Source organism: Crocuta crocuta, unplaced genomic scaffold, assembly GCF_008692635.1.
Source record: "Crocuta crocuta isolate KB4526 unplaced genomic scaffold, BGI_CrCroc_1.0 scaffold124, whole genome shotgun sequence".
Taxonomy (NCBI): Eukaryota; Metazoa; Chordata; class Mammalia; order Carnivora; family Hyaenidae; genus Crocuta; species Crocuta crocuta.
In genome coordinates this window covers 11,491,296-11,509,384 of record NW_027551573.1, presented here as the reverse complement: position 1 = coordinate 11,509,384, position 18,089 = coordinate 11,491,296, and positions in this window count along the sequence as shown.

Genomic DNA, 18,089 nt, shown 5'->3' with positions numbered 1-18,089 from the left:
TGAAGAGACTTTACAAAAAAGCAAATTATGCACAAGGAGAGTGGTTAGATTTCAGAGTATCCAATTTCTGTCACAGGACACTCAACCTCACACAGCAGTAGAGAATACAAGTAGACCATCTTGTAGGAAATCAGGAAGCACCCAGCATAGCAGCTCCTTCATAGAGCAAGATGAAAACATTTTGCAGGGGGTGGCCCCTCTCTCTACTGTGAGCAAACACCATAGTTATGCCCATGTGAACCACTGAATGGAAATCCCGTCAGACAAAGCAGTAATTTTCTGGGAGGCAAATTTAAATGCATGCTATCTTCTCTCTTATGAGATAATCAAACTAAAGGTTAATTTTCACTTACCAAAACCTTGTCACATCTCAGCCAGAGTGTCACCGTTTCTCTGCCTTCACTCTAGGCAAGGGTGCTTTTAAAAGCTTTTCCACTTAGAGATCAGAAGTATTAACATGCTCTGCAAGCCAACATGAAACAAGAAACTATATACTTGCAAATGTCTGTTTTCAAAATGTTTACACTAAGGGAAATGTTAAGCCAGGTTCCCTAATTAGAGCAAGTGTCTGCATTGTGAGTAAGATGGGTTGTGGCCACCAAGAGCCACCAGAGAGGAAACCAAAGGCAAGATGACATGTGACAGGCTTCAGGTGAGCAAAGGGCAAGCCAGTCCATATCTCTTTTAGTTCTTTAGGCATTTAATCAACTGTAAAAGCTGCTGCCTGCTGCCTCTACTCCCAGTGGTCTTTCTATTATCACTAAAATAATAATGACAAATTGGGAAAGGCACAAAGGACAGGCAAGTGTGAAGCCAAGTGTTGCAGATGGCAACAGGAGGTGACAGCCAGCAGCCCTCAGACATGAAGAGGAGCCAGGATGGCCTTGGGGGCCTCCTCCCCAGGGAAGCAAAATCACCTACCTGCATTTGTAGCCCACCAGGAAGGGGGGATGAGCAAGGAGGCTGCAGGATAGTGACAAAAGAATCAAATCCCAAGCTGAATGAGCCATAAGGATCAGCCTTGCCTTGTTTCTGGTTGGGAAAGGACAAAGGCAAAGCCCTGGGATTATAGGGAAGGAGTTTTAGGACAGACAGCAGCAGAGGCTTCCCAACCGTGGACTTCACTGGGACAGTTAAGGGAAACTGCCCTCTGCAGTCTAACTCACCAGTATCACTTGTAGATAGCATTCAGGCCTCAGCCCTCTGAAGCCATCCACCACTCCCCTGACTTTGGGGTTGTAGATTCTTTATAGCACCCAAATTCCAGGATCCCCTTTGTCTCGTGGCTCATAGATTATCCTGCAGAAAATGATGTCAGAAAAAGACAAGTCCACTAAGTGCTGGAACTCCCTAGGGCTCCAGCTTCTTAGGCACTGAATACTTCATGTTTGCTTCTGTGACTTCATTCATTTCCATTGTTCCTAGAATTCCCCTCCCTGAAACTCTTACCCAGATTACTAACTCCTGCTCATCCTTCATTTCTTCAGAGACCACCCTGCACCCCACCCCCCTCTCCCATCACGATTAGATGCCATACTGTGCACTGTTTCATCTTCATGACATTTATTCCTTTTATTCTCAAAAAATAGTGAGCATCAACTAGTAACAGGTACAGAGGTAGGCATTGGGGATTCAGCCATGATCAAGAAAAAAATAGTCCATGCTATTGGTATGGAGGTATCATTGATATTGCATAACATATTTTATTACAATATTCAATTATTTACATGCTAGGAAGGAAGAGTACCTTGAGCTATGAGGAAATGGTATACAAAGAACCTGAGGTGAGGCAATTGGGAGTTAAAGCATTACAGAAAATTACACAAATGCTTTTTCTCCCCAGCCCCAGCCCCTCCTGACAGTACACAGCCAAGGAGTCAGTGCCCTGGAACCTGCAGCTCACACCTGGGTGCCAGCAGGAGGGAAGGGGCAGGCCCTGCAGAGGCCATCCTCAGCCAAGGAGGGGACTCTGATCCTTGGCATTCTCTGTCCTTTCTCCCCAACCACTCCACAATTCGTTTCTCATAATTAATTTGACAAGTGAGAAAACTATTTTCAAAGTAAACAAAATAAATCAAAATGGTGCTAACTTCTCTCAGTAATGTCCTCCATCAATCACGGATGACTCAAGCTTTTTAAACAGAAAGATGGAACGAAAGCTTTACACTCAACAGCTCTCCTAAGTCTGTAACATTAAGGTGTTGGAATTGATTTGTCATTAAAAAGAGAGCTACAAGTACTTTATATGCCTAGAAGGAGGGGGAAAAAATCAATGTTAAACTGCATAATTGGGAGAGGGGTGAGACAGTAGAACAGGGTAAACTCCTTATTGATTCAGGAGCACTGTTTGCTGCATATACAAAACTCACACAGGGGAAGTGGGAAAGGGATGATAGGAAGTTAGGTTCTCCCAAGGAAACAAAACAGAGCGGACTGTGCCTTCCAAATCAGGAGTTAGGTGCTTGCCTCCACAGTACCATGAATAAAGCTTTGCAAGCAAATTTAAAGACAGGCTTCCTAGCCTGTCTATAATAATAAAAAAGATAGACAATAAAAAAAGTTAGTAAGGATGTGGAGAAATTGGAACCCTCATGCATTGCTGCTGCGAATGTAAAATGGTGGAACTGCTTTGGAAAACCATTTGGCAGCTCCTTATCTCTGAACATAGAAATACCATATGACCCAGTATACGGTATATATCCAAGAGAATTGAAAATAATTGTTTATATAAACGTTTATATAAAAACACTCACATGAATGTTCATAGTAGCATTATTCATAAGAGTCAAAAAGTGGAAACAAGTATCCATCAACTGATGAATAGACAAATTAAATGTGACGCTTCCATGAAATGGAATTTTATTCATCATAAAAAAAAAAACCCACTGAAATACTGACCCTTGTCAGTGTGGTGACCCTTGAAAACATTATGTTCAGTGGAAGAAAGCTGATGCAAAAGACCACATATTATATGGTTCCATTTATAGGAAAAGTCCAGCAGAACAGGCCAATCCAGAACACAGAAAGTAGATTAGTCATTAGCAGGTGAAAAGTGACTACTGTTGGGTGGAGAGAGACCAAGGGTGACTACTAAGGAGTACAGGTTTCTTTTGGAGGTAATGAATATCTTGGGATTAAATAGCCATGGTGAATGCACAACTTTGACAATATAATAAAACCACTGAAGTGCGCACTTTGAAAGAGTGAATTTTATTATATGAGAATTATATCTCAATAAAAAGAAATAAAGAATATCTGTGGTAGGAGTGGTTACCCTATTTGGCAGATCTATTTTCTCTTCATCTTAAATATAAATAATAGAGCAAACCCAAATAAGAGATCTATTTAATAAAGCAAGCCCAATTTAGCAACACTTTGAGGTAGATAGTTTAAAGTTAATTAAATGGACTTGAAAGTGATAAAGTTGTATTATTTTTGAAGATTTTCTAGTACCAACATTTTATACATTCTATACAGCTTCTAATCACTGTTCACATTAGGAAGAGTATGGGCTAAACTGTATCCCCCCAATTCTTCTGTTGGAGTGCTAATCCCTGTACCTGAGAATGTGACTGCGTTCGAAGATAGGATCCTTAATGAAGAGATAATTAAGGTAAAATGATGTCATATGGGAAGGCCTTAATCCAATATGACCAATACTCTTATAAGAAGAGTTTAGGGAACAGACAAGCAGAGAAGAAAGACTATATGAAGATACATAGAGAAAAAAATTATCTGCAAGTCAAAGAGAGAGGCCTCAGAAGAAATCAACCTTGTCAATATTTTGATCTTGGACTTCCAGCCTCCAGAAATGTAAAAAAATAAATGTCTGCTGTTTAAGCCACCCATTCTATGGTACTTTGTTATGGCAACCCTAGTAAGCAAATATAGGAAGTGTTAATATATTAAATTCAGTATCTGACTCTCTTTAAATTATAATTATCATATACTGAAGTATATAATAGTGAACTAGCAAAGAGTGAACGAACCACTACCAAGGTTTGTATCCTATTTCCCTAAATCCTTAATGTAACATTGAACTCTAAGGTGGTTTTTTTCTCCACAGAAGTAAAACTGAAATTCTTTCTAAAACAATAGAATATTTTTTTTAAAGCAGCTGACAAGTTCCACTGATGCATGGAAGATGGCTGCCCAGAATTCTACAAATGTGATGTCTGCAGGCTATTCTACCTGGCGACTTTGAGGAAATGAATTTTGTGAAACTTTGGTCATTGGGATAATTCATGGGATGATCATCTGCCTCATGACAGATGTTTAAGGCCAAGAGGTACATAAGCAATAGCTTAATAACAAATCAAACTCAGAATTTTTGTCCCCCATGCAACTCCAGAGAATAAACTCCTGGAGGGTAAGGGCAGTAGGTGAGTAAAGTAATAAACAACTCTATGCTTGTTTTGAAAATCCCACCATCCCCAACACTTACACAGGACCAGACAAAAAAAATCTCAGCACGTATTTCCACATTCACTGATTGGACAAACATCAAAATGGCTGCTATTGTCCACAGCAAGGAATCTGAATATCCTTAACCACATTTACTAGCCACTTATAACAAAGACATTTAAAATATCTCAATGATGTTTTTAACCTCTGTCAATCTGATAGGTTGAAAATATTTAAATGTATGTGCCTTGTAGCAGCATAATTCATAATAGCCAAAAATTGTAAATAAACCAAATAACCATCAATCGATGAATGGATAAACAAATTGTGATATATACATGCAATGAAATATTATTCAGTCATAAAAAGAAGTACTGATAACATGCTACAACTTAGAAGAAACTTGATTATGCTAATCAAAAAGAATGAAATCTTTCCATTTATAACTATGTGGATAGAACTAGAGGGTATTATGCTAGGCAAAACTAGTCAGTCAGAGAAAGACAAATATCATATGACTTCACTCATATGAGGACTTTACTATGCAAACAGATGAACATAAGGGAAGGGAAGCAAAACTAATATAAAAACAGAGGGGGACAAAACATATGAGACTCTTAAATATGAGGAACAAACAGAGGGTTACTGGAGGGGTTGCAGAAGGAGGGATGGGCTAAATGGGGCATTAAGGAATCTACTCCTGAAATCATTGTTGCACTATATGCTAACTAAGTTGGATGTAAATTTTAAAAAATATTATGCTAAGTGAAAAAAGCCAGACACAAAAGTCACATGTTGTGTGATTTATTTACTTGGCAAAATAAATATTTGGCAGAATAGGCAAATCCACAGAGTCAGAAAGTAGATGGATTAAAGGGGAAACAGGAAGTGATTATTTAATAGGTATTTTTCTTGGGATAATGAAAATGTTTGAAACTAGAGAGAACTGATAGTTGCACAGCACTGTGAATGCACTAAATCTCATTGAACTGTACACTTTAAAATGGTAACTGTATGTTGTGTAAACTTCAATTCAACTTAAAAATAATTATACCCCCACCAGTACAGAAGGATACCTGCTCCCCCACACCTTCATCAACACCAAGGTATAATCTCCCACAGTCTTTAATTTGGAGCACATAAGTAAAACCTTGGAGTTGTGCATCCCCTTTGGTGCTAGTTATTGGACTTTATTCTAAGGCAATGGCTCTCAATGAAAGAAACTTTTTCTCCCAGGGAACATTTGGCAATGTCTAGAGACATTTTTGGTTGTCACAACTAGAGAGCTGCTACTGGTATCTAGCAGAAAGAGACCAGGAATGCTGTTAAACATCCTACCATGCACAGGACAGCTCCCCTCAAGAGATTGTCCAGGCCGAAGTGGCAATAGAGCCAGGGTTAAAAAATCCTGTTCTAAGGAAATAATCAGCCAAGTACACAGTGATGAATGGGTACAAGTGTTCACTTTAGCATGTTCACTATTATATCCTAATATAATAGTGAAAATTTGTAAATAGCTTAAATGTCTATCAAGAGTAGCTAAATAGGAGCGCCTGAGTGGCTCAGTGACTTGAGCGTGTGACTCTTGAATTCAGCTCAGGTCATGATCTCAAGGTTCATGGGATTGAGCCCCGCATTGGGCTCTGTGCTGACAGTGTGGAGCCTCCTGGAGACTCTCTCCCTCTTTCTCTGCCCCTCCCCTGCTCATTTGCGCATGCTCATGTGCTCTCTCTCTTTCTCCCTCTCTTGCAAAATAAATAAATAAATAAACATTTATAGATAATAAATAATAAGTATAATCATTGGGGCACCTGGTGGCTCAGTCGGTTAAGCATCAGACTCTTGATTTCTGCTCAGGTCATGATCTCATGGTTCATGGGATCAAGTCCCATGTCTGGCTCTGAGCTGACAGCATGAAGCCTGCTTGGGATTTTCTCTCCTTCTCTCTCTGCCCCTCCCCTCCTTGCACACTTTCTCTCTCTGCCTCTCTTAAATAAGAAAATTTAAGCAATTACATTGCTAGGAATTTATCCAAGGGATACAGGAGTGCTGATGCATAGGAGCACATGTACCCCAATGTTCATAGCAGCACTCTCAACAATAGCCAAAACATGGAAAGAGCCTAAGTGTCCATCAACGGACGAATGGATCAAGCAGATGTGGTTTATCTATGCGATGGAATACTACATGGCAATGAGAAAGAATGAAATCTGGCCATGTGTAGCAACATGGATGGACCTTGAGGGTGTTATGCCAAGCGAAATGAGTCAGGCAGAGAAGGACAGATATCATATGTTTGCCTGTATAGGAAGATTAGGAGAAACTTAATGGAGGACCGTGGGGGAGAAGAAGGGGAAAAATAGTGGGGGAGAAGGGGAGGGAGGCAAACCATGAGAGACTCTTGAATGCTGAGAACAAACTGTGTACTGATGGGGGTGGGGGAGATGGGAAGGAGGGTGATGGGCATGAAGGAGGGCATTTGTTAGGATGAGCACTGGGTGTTATATGGAAACCAACTTGACAATAAACTGTTTTAATAAATAAATACATAAATACATAAATAAATAAAATTGTTGGGTCATGCGGGCAGCAGAGTGGGATATGTTGAGATTTAGTAGAGACAATGATTATTTTTACCAATGCCTAAAATCCCTCTCTAAGATACATTCCAGTCACTGTCAAGCCTTAGCAACAGCAGGGTGACCAACTTGCCTGGTCTGCCCAGGATGGAAGCACTTCTCAGGACATGAAACCTTCAGTGCTAAAACCAGGAAATTCCCAGGCAGACATGGATGGGCTGGTCATCCTACCACCCAGTCTACGGAGCCCTCTCCTCTGTATGACTTTAATTGGCCATTTTGGCACTTAATGTGAGATAGTATGTGACATTTTTCTAGGGGTTTCCCTACCTACAAAATTCCTTGAAAACAGGAGTTGTTAGTTGTGTTTTACACATTCTTTATGTTCTGACAATACCCAGCAGAATGCCTTATAAAGAGCATTCTCCAGATAAGTTCGCTGGGGAAATACTGGGAAATTATTATGAAAAAGCACATCAGCAAAGCTATATTATTCCCATTTCTCAAATGAGAAAACATTCAGATGGATTATTCACATGCTTAAGGTCAGGTAGTAAAAGTTGGGAAAAAGGACTTTTCATGCAACTATAGATACTGGTTCTTGACTTTCTGCAAACATGGCCACCAGGCAATAATGTAACATCTGTGGAAGAGTTAGGTCAAGGATTAACAGATCTGTTTCTAGACTAGAATATTAATCAGGCCCATCACTTATACAGTGTTAAGAAATAGGGGCGCCTGGGTGGCTCAGTCAGTTAAGCGTCAGACTTCGGCTCAGGTCATGATCTCACAGTTCATGGGCTCGAGCCCTGCGTCAGACTCTATGCTGACAGCTAGTCCAGAGCCTGGAGCCTGCTTCAGATTCTGTGTCTCCCTCTCTCCCTCCCCCCCCCTGCTCCCCCTGCCTCTCTCTCTCTCTCAGAAATAAATAAAAACATTAAAAAAAAAAAAAGAAAGAATGCAGGTACAGCCAACCACCGTTATTGCCTAAAAGTATTAAGGTACTATTCCCATTGTCTATCACCACTTACACCAGTGGTTAATCCTCCCAGCACATCAGAATCTCCTGAAGTGTTTTTAAAAATTATCTATGCCTGGGGCGCCTGGGTGGCTTAGTCGGTTAAGCGTCCGACTTTCGCTTAGGTCATGATCTCGCGGTTCGTGGGTTCGAGCCCCGCGTCGGGCTCTGTGCTGACTGCCAGCTCAGAGCCTGGAGCCTGTTTCAGTCTGTGACTCCCTCTCTCTCTGACCCTCCCCTGCTCACACTGTCTCTCTCTCTCTCCTAGAAATAAATAAAACATTAAAAAAAAATTTAAAAAAAAATAAAAGAACAGAATATTGGCTTTAGAGGAAAACTCTGTGACCAAGACAATGTGAATTTCCAAAAACAAGGAGTATGAAATCCCTTAGCCTTTCTAAACCCATAAGATTGAAAGACCCCAGGGAACCATAAACTCTAACCTAATATCGATACTATGTTGAAAAGCCAAAATGTTAATTTCCTCCAGCACTGGAGAGGATTTGTCTCACTAGCAAATTTTAGATATAAACACCAAGTCAAAAATAATTCTCCAATGACTGTGAGCATTTTACCAATGACAACAGATTTGAAATGCATTTTAGACTCAATGACAGGGAATTAAATAGATTTCTAGTGCTATAAAACTTAATATTACTTTAGAAAGTGTTAAACTGTCTGCTCATCTTCCTTGGCAGCTCATTTGGTACCTTGTAAGCAATGAAGAAAAGCTTAGTGCTGGAGCACTTTATTAACGTACCAAAAGCCACATCACTGTTAGTATGCCTAACACCTTCAGAAAAGTTTTTTAAGAGATCTAAAATAAAATAGCATGAGAGTTCCTAAAAGCCTTGATGGAAAATATCATCAGCCATTATCTAGAGAGGTGCCTCTACCTCAAGGGCCAACTATAAATTAGGGATACTTGATTTTGCAGGAACATTCACAAGAAACTGCAAGGTGTTATGCTTCCCATGAAAATAATGCAAAGATTCTAATTAGTTTTTAACTGCTTGCTAAATTGGTCCAATTTTATTCAAAATGGACTTTAAAGAGCTACACACCAAGATTATTTCCAATATTGCAGTAAGAAAGTTGTCAGCCCACCTGGCCTGAAAGTAGTAAAAGCTAAACTTCCAAAGTATGTACACATGGTGAGCTCACATAGGCTCTTTATTTTTTTAAAAAAAAAATTAATGTTTTTATTTATTTCTGAGAGAGAGAGAGACAGTGTGAACAGGGGAGGGTCATAGAGAGAGGGAGACACAGAATCCGAAACCGGCTCCAGGCTCTGAGCTAGCTGTCAGCACAGAGCCCAATGCAGGGCTCAAACCCACAAACCAGGAGATCATGATCTGAGCCAAAGTCGGACACTCAACCGACTGAGCCACCCAGGCGCCCCCACACAGGCTCTTTAGTAAGGTACGATGTTATTTGCCAACCAGAGCCTTCACCTTACCCACACAAATAAGCCTGAATGCAGAAAACTCTTAAGTTTGGCTATAAGTAAATCAAATTAGGGGTAGGTAAGATTCTGGAATGTGTATGTTTTCAGCTGAAAGAGTTAATGCCTTATGATACCACCCACCCACATTCCCCTTTAGTTAAATATTCCAAAAATGTTTTTATGGTCAAATACCAAACATTCTAGCAAAGATTTCCACAGAAATGAGCTAAAGAAACTTGGAAATTTGAGCTGATTACCAATTAGTTGCTAACAGAGTCCCTTACTTCCTTTAGAAATGGTTCCAACCAGGAAGATCCAAAAAGACTTGCAGTTTTAGTAAAGATTGAATAACAAGTATCAGATTTACCCTCTTGCCTTAACTGGGCACAACAAATGAGTCAATGGCTTTCCAGACATCAGACGACAGGCAACCCAGGACTGTGATACTTGAAAAGGAAAACAAAAAAGGGGAGCTCTATAATTATAACAGCTTTCTGCTTAGTGTCAGTTTTCAGGCCTCAGTACAGGGAGGGGAAACAGACCCCAGTTTATTCATGAAGTTAAAGAAGCAGAAAACAGAGTTAGGAGACTAGGCAGCCAGAATTTTCCAAGGCAGAATACCAGAAGAGGGAGAGGCACAGAGAGCTCCAGAAACCTGCAGTGGGTCCCCTTGAATATTGGTTGAGTACCAACCTGTGTATGTGTGAGAACTACCCAAGGCTGGGGAAAAGCTGCCAGAAAAGAATAAGAGAAAAAAAAAATTAACTCCTAGCAGCTAGATAGAAAAGAGCTCATAATACACAGGGCACCAGATATAATCCTAAAAATGGGGGGAAGTGGGGATAATTTAGCTCTAGAATGAAAGCTGCTCTTGTCTTGTCCAAACAAAGCTTAAAAGCAAACACTGAAAGGATCCAATTGATTCCAAATAACTGCATTCCAGAAAAAATTCCAACACTACTTAAAGGAATAAAACAAATTACAGCAATAACATAAAATTCATTATGTCCAGCATCTAATCAGAAATAATGAGACAGGGAAGAACCCAGAAAATATGATCCATAATCAAGAGAAAAATCAATCAATAGAAATAGAGATTGTAGCAGGATTCGCACACACATCATGACAACTAGGTTTTTAATTTCTAGGAAGCAACTTCATTCATGCCAGCACCACTCAGTTGGGTTCATACTTGAAGAACTGAGCACCAAACATCATGTGGCATAGCTTTTTATACATTTTCTATTTCTTTGTTTCCCACATATGGTCACACAGACAAACATGTAGCCTGATTAAGTAGTCTCAGTTTACAAGGTCATGAGGGATGTTGTCAGATAGGCACATAACCAGATTACCTTGAATTTTTCTCTCCTTTTTTTTCCTTTTCTTAGGGAGAGGACCCTACCACAAGATGATAAAGCTAATAAATAAGGATACTAAAATAGCTATTATAAATATGCTCTACATGTTCAAGAAAGTAGAATATGATCATGATGAAAATAGAAAGAAAATATATTAAAAAGAGTCCTCCCAAAACACCCTCTTGGAATAAAAGATATAATATCTGAAATGAAAATTCACTGGATGGGATGAACAGCAGTTAAAACATTGTAGAAGAAAAAATTAGTAAACTTGAAGACACAGCAATAAAAACTATCCAAAATGAAACACAAAAAGATCAAAAAATGAATAAAGCATCAGTTACCCATTGGACAAAATAAAACAGAGTAACATGCATGTGTTAAGAGTCAAGAAAAGAACCGAAAGACAAAACAATATCTGGGAAAAAGAAAAACTCTCACACAGTGAAAAAGTACAATGAATCCATGCAGAATAAACATCAAGAAGTCCACGCAAAATACAGGATAATGAATTGTTGACAACCAATGATAAAAACTTTAAAATAGCCAGGAGAAAAAGACACATAACAGCAGTCTACTTGTCAGAAACTATGTAAGCCAACTGACAATGGAGCAACATCCTTAATTGCTGAAATAAACTGTCAATTTAGAATTCTCTAAGCAGCAAAATTCATCTTTCAAAATTGAAGACAAAATGGCATTTTTAGACAAGTGCTAGAATTCTGTCAGCAGATCTGTACCAAAAGAAATGATAAGGGAAGTTATTCAAGTACAATATGACACCAAATAGAATTTTGGATCTACACAAAATAATGAAAAAAAACACCAGAAATGGTATATATGTTAATAAATATAAGACATATTTTAAAAATCTTGTTGAATAGTAGTTTAAGGCAAAAATATTGAAGGGCTTATAACATATGTATGAGTACAATATCTGACAGTAATAGCACAAAGGATAGAAGTGGAAAATAGACCTTACATATAAGGTGATAAAATATTATTTGAAAGTAGTACATGTATGTTGTAAACAAACTCAAGCAAACTCAAGCCACAGGCCAAATCCAGCCCGCTACCTATTTTTGTACAGTTTAGAACTAAGAATGGTTTTTACGGTTCAGAGTGTGTGAAGAGTGGAAAGGAGATATAAGACCATATATATAAGGGCTCCTTAGTGGCTCAGTCAGTTAAGCATCAGACTCTTGGTTTCGGCTCAGGTCATGATCTCACGGTTCATGGGTTCAAGCCCCGCCACTGGACTCCACGCTGACAGCACAGAGCCTGCTTGGAATTCTCTCTCTCCCTTTCTCTCTCTGCCTCTCCCCTACTCACTCTCTCAGTCTCTCTCAAAATAAATAAATAAATAAATAAACTGAAAAAATAAAAACAAAAACAAAACCCATATATGTCATACAAAGCCTAAAGTACTTACTATCTGATTCTTTAGAGAATAAGTTGCTAAGCCTGGTCCTGAAGTAGGATTTCTCAATCTTTGCACATTTGACATTTTAGGCCAAAATGTGAGGGTAGTCTTGTGTATTATCAGGTGTTTAGCAGCATCCCTGGCTTCTACCTAATAAATGCTATTAGCACCCTACTCCCAGCTGTGAAAAACAGTAAATGTCCTTTTGGCAAACTTGCTTGTGGTTGGTAACTATTGCCCTAGAGCACAACTTAAAAAAAAATAGTATAGCTAATAAACCAATAGTAAGGGTAAAATGGATCCATTAAAAATATTTTTAAACCCTTAATCCAAAAGAAAGCAGCAAAAAAAAAAAAAAGATTTGTCAGATAAGACATAAAAAACGCAAACCATGAAAGAAAATATTAATAAACTAACTGGACTTCATCAAAATTTAAATTTCTGCTACTCAAATTATACTGTTGAGAAAATGAAAACTCAAGCCACAGATAGAAAGAAAATATTTGCAAAACATAATATTTGATAAAAACTTGTATCCAGAATTAAAAACAAACAAAACTTACAACTCGATAACACAAACCTGACNGGGCGGGGGGGGAGGAAAGGCAAAAGATTTGAATACACACTTCACTGAGGAAAAAGAGGTGGCACATATGCACATTAAAAAGATGCTAAACATCATTAATCATAAGGGAAATGCAAATTGAAAGGACAATGAGCTATCACAGCATACCCATTAGAACACTTAGAATTTAAAGGATATATCAAATATCAAGTGTTGGCAAGGATGTAAAGCAACTAGAACTCTCATATACTGATGGTAGGGAAGCAAAATGGGATAGTTACTTTGGAAAACAATTTGGGATTTTCCAACAAAGTAAAATGTGTACTTACTATACAGCCTAGCAATTCCACTCAAAGGTATTTGCCCCCAGAAAAATAAAAACATATGTTCAAAGACTTTTTCCCAAATAGTCTTAGCAACGTTATCCATAATAACCAAACACCACAAACAACCCATGTGGCCCATCAACTATCCACACAATGGAAAACTACTCAACAATAAAAAGAAACAAACACATGAAACAATATAAATGTGTTATAAGCACATTATGCAAAACTGAAGAAGATGGGTACAAAAGATTACCTACTGAGTCATTCTTTTTATAAGTAACCCTAGAAAAGGCAAAACTACGGTGACAGAAAGCAGATTGATAATCTCCAGGGTCCAAGGGTTGGGGTAGAGGATCGACTGCAAAGGAAAATGAGGGGAATTTTAGAGATCATGGAAACACTCAATATTGTGATTGTGGTGGTGGTTACATAACTAAGGACATTGTCAAGACCCAAACTGATAATTTTTCATATCAGAAAAGCCAATAAAAGCTGATTTTAAAAAATGAGCTCAATAGCCAAGAAGGTTTTGAAAAATAAGAATGGAGTGGGACTGAGACTACATTTTCCTCAAGTTATCTCACTAGGAAAACACCTTGATATATGGAGGGTAGTCAGAGAAAACAGTTTTTCCAGTCACATTTGATTGAGTGCTAGTGATTTGGATCCTGGTAACAGAATATACATTTAGCTGGAGATTATTAGCCAGTAGTATTTAACCCAGAGTGTCAGAAGTAGACAAACAGGGGAATTTGGTATGATTCCAAGTAAGTGGGAAAAGAATGAACCATTCAGTAGATGGTATGGAGAGAACTCACTAACCATTTAGAGAAAAAGAGTTCTATGTCACACCACACACAAAACCAAATGGATTAGAAATGTAAATTGAAGTAAGATTAATTAACAAGATTAGGGGTGCCTGGGTAGCTCAGTCAGTTAAGCTTCTGACTTCAGCTCAGGTCATGATCTTATGGTTCACAAGTTCGAGCCCCACATCAGGATCTGTGCTGACAGCTCAGAGCCTGGAGCCTGCTTCGGATTCTGGGTCTCTCTCTCTCTCTCTCTGCTCCTCCCCAGCATATACTCTGTCTCTCTCTCAAAAATAAAATTAAAAACATTTAAAAAATTTAAAAAACAAGATTAACTAATTAACAAGATTAATTAAACAAGGCTATAAAAGTACTAAAATACAAAATTTTTTTTAATATGCTTATAGGTAAGCTCCATGTAAACAAGTCACAAGACCTAGAAGAGTAGATATGACTACAAAGAAAACTTTAAAAAATCAGTAAAACATAAAGCTCAGATAGCTCAAGAAATTATTTTATATATATATATAAAATACATGTAATATATATATTACATACAAGTATATATTCTTATATATAACCTTAAGTATGTTTATATGTAATATGTATACTATATATATGTGTGTATATATACTTGCAATATAGAGGATTAAAAAAATGCAGTATTTAAAACTTCTATTAAAAAAAAAAAAAAATAAAACTCCTATTAATCAGTAACAAGTCAAACCACCCAACAGAACAATAGGCCAAGGATATGAACAATTTTCAGAAAAATAGATACATGAAAATATAGTTAATGATAAAACATCAAATCAATGATAGTAACCAAATAAATACAAGTCCAAATATTTTTTTCACTCATGAATAAGGATTTTTTTTTTTTTTTTTTTTTTTACTTTAAAGCAAACCTGAAGATGAAGCCAAGACCAGGAAACGCAGAATTAAAGGATAGAACCACCCAACTGTGCCCCATATCAGCTCTTGTCTTCAGACCTCCTGGCTCCAGGACCCAACCCTCATTAAGCCTGTCTGAATTGGGTTTTTAATCACTTATAAATAGAAGAAATCTGACAATGGTGTATAACACAGTCAATAAAAAGACTGAGATAGATCTGTATATAGACATAGATTTCTATAATATGTTAAGAGAAAGCAGCAAAAGTAATTTTCAGAACATTATATACTATGCCTTTTGTATTGTTTTTAAAGGATATATATTTTTTCTATTAACAGCAAAAACTGGGAAAAGAGAATGTTCTCTTTAACACATATAAGACTTTAGAAATTTTGTACATATAATTTTTAAAACCACAGAATAAAATGTTATAAAATTAAATACTATGTATAAATTTGCATCAAGTCCTAATCATCAATTTCCATATAAATTTATGGAATTTTTTCCCTAGAAAGTAAGAGAATGAAAAACAGAAAATTGAATTACAAAGCAACGTAAGAGGGATTACTCCTAGGTGCTCATCAAAATTTTATAGGTAAGTTTCTTCAACCCCCCTCTCAAGAGCCAAATCTGGAAAGTGGATATTTCTTCAACCTCCTACAACTAGAAGTTGCAGAAGTTCTAGAAAAGTGGGATAGACACACTTGAGATAAATGACCTATGGCTGAATGAATGAAAATACATTCATGTATATATCTATGACATAATTACAGAATAGAAAACCAAAGGAGATATTTCTAGAGAATCTCAAAGAAAATATTCAGATAAAGGTACAGAACTTTGCTACCTGCAATGAATTTAAGGTCACGCTAATAGACCATAAGGACAGGACATATGATAATTCAGTCAACACTGAAGACAGTCTCTTTTCCAGGTCAGTGTTTTCACTTCAAATGTCAAATTCACATCCTTCAGAGCTTTCTCTTTACTCTCTGTACTAAGTCATCTAAGGTGTTCAACTCTTCACGACCGAGGCAAAATGTACTCTGTGTAACTTAAATAAGAATGCATTAGGGGCGCCTGGGTGGCTTAGTCGGTTAAGCGTCCGACTTTCGCTTTGGTCATGATCTCGCGGTTCGTGGGTTCGAGCCTCGCGTCGGGCTCTGTGCTGACTGCCAGCTCAGAGCCTGGAGCCTGTTTCAGAGTCTGACTCCCTCTCTCTCTGACCCTCCCCTGCTCATGCTGTCTCTCTCTCTCTCTCCTAGAAATAAATAAAAAAAAAAAACATTAAAAAAAATAAGAATGCATTAGGCCTACTCACTAATAACTTATCATATGAATTAAAATGAATGTAAGTTTAGGGGCGCCTGGGTGGCTTAGTCGGTTAAGCGTCCGACTTTCGCTTAGGTCATGATCTCGCGATTCGTGGGTTCGAGCCCTGCATCGGGCTCTGTGCTGACTGCCGGCTCAGAGCCTGGAGCCTGTTTCAGTCTGTGACTCCCTCTCTCTCTGACCCTCCCCTGCTCACGCTGTCTCTCTCTCTCTCCTAGAAATAAAACATTAAAAAATTAAAAAAAAAATGAATGTAAGTTTAGCTTTAAACTGAGATAGAAATGAAATCTAAAAACCATAATGCTATAAAAAGGAACAAAGAAGGTATTAACTTTACTTATCTTGCTACTTGTCATTCTCTTGACACTCCAGCAAGTTACAAGAGAATATATGAAATCTAAACCCCAAGATAAAATGGAAATTTGATTGGAAAACCAATTTGAATTTTTTAAACATTGAATAAATGGTTTTTAAATCAGTATTTGGCTCAAGTTGATGCAGAATTAATGAGCATTACCTCTGCAAAAGGATTTAAAACGAGGGGGAAATAAAAGCATTTCAATGGTCACACAATATAGCCAACATAAACTCTTCCACAGTTAGTAGCATCTGAAAAATAAGAATAGTTTAGTCAAATATAAGAAACAACCACACTGAGGCTCCTCAAGAAAGTCGGGATAGAAGGAACTTACTTAAACATCATAAAAGCCACTTATCATAAGCCCACAGCTAACATCATCCTCAATGGGGAAAAACTGAGAGCTTTCCCCCTGAGATCAGGAACACGACAGGGATGTCCACTCTCACCACTGTTGTTTAACATAGTGCTGGAGGTCCTAGCATCAGCAATCAGACAACAAAAGGAAATAAAAGGCAGAGAATTGGCAAAGAAGAAGTCAAACTTTCACTTTTTGCAGACGCATGATACTCTATATAGAAAACCTGGAGCACCTGGGTGGCTCAGTCGGTTAAGCGTCCGACTTCAGCTCAGGTCATGATCTCACAGTTAATGGGTTCGAGCCCTGCATCGAACTCTGTACTGATAGCCAGCTCAGAGCCTGGAGCCTGTTTCAGATTCTGTGTCTCCTTCTCACTCTGACCCTCCACTGCTCACACTCTCTCTCTCTCTCAGAAATAAAACATTAAAATTTTTTAAAAAAATGAATAAAACCTGACAGACTCCACCAGAAGCCTACTAGAACTGATCCATGAATTCAGCAAAGTCTCAGGGTACAAAAATCAACATACAGAAATCTATTGCATTTTCATACACCAATAATGAAGCAACAGAAAGAGATATAAGAAACTTATCCCACTCACAATTGCACAAAAAACCATAAAATACCTAGGATTAAACCTAATCAAAGATATAAGAGATATGTATGACGAAAGCTATAGAAAACTTATGAAGGAAATTGAAGAAGACACAAAGAAATGAAAAAACATTCCAGGCTCAAGGACCAGAAGAACAAATATTGTTAAAATGCCAATACTACCCAAAGCAATCTACACATTCAATGCAATCCCAATCAAAATTGCACCAGCATACTTCTCAAAGCTAGAACAAACTATCCTAAAACTTGTATGGAACCACAAAAGACCCCGAATAGCCAAAGTAATATTGAAGAAGAAAACCAAAACAGAGGCATCACAATCCCAGACTTTAGCCTCTACTACAAAGGTGTCATCATCAAGACAGTGTGGTATTGGCACAAAAACAGATACATAAACCAATGGAATAGAATTGAGATCTCAGAATTGGACACAAAAGTGTACAGCCAAGTAATCTTTGACAAAGCTGGAAAGAGGATCCAATGGAAAAAAGACAGTCTCTTTAACAGATGGTACTGGGAGACCTGAACAGCAACGTGCAAAAGAAACCAGATCACTCTATTACACCATACACAAAAATAAACTCAAAATGGAT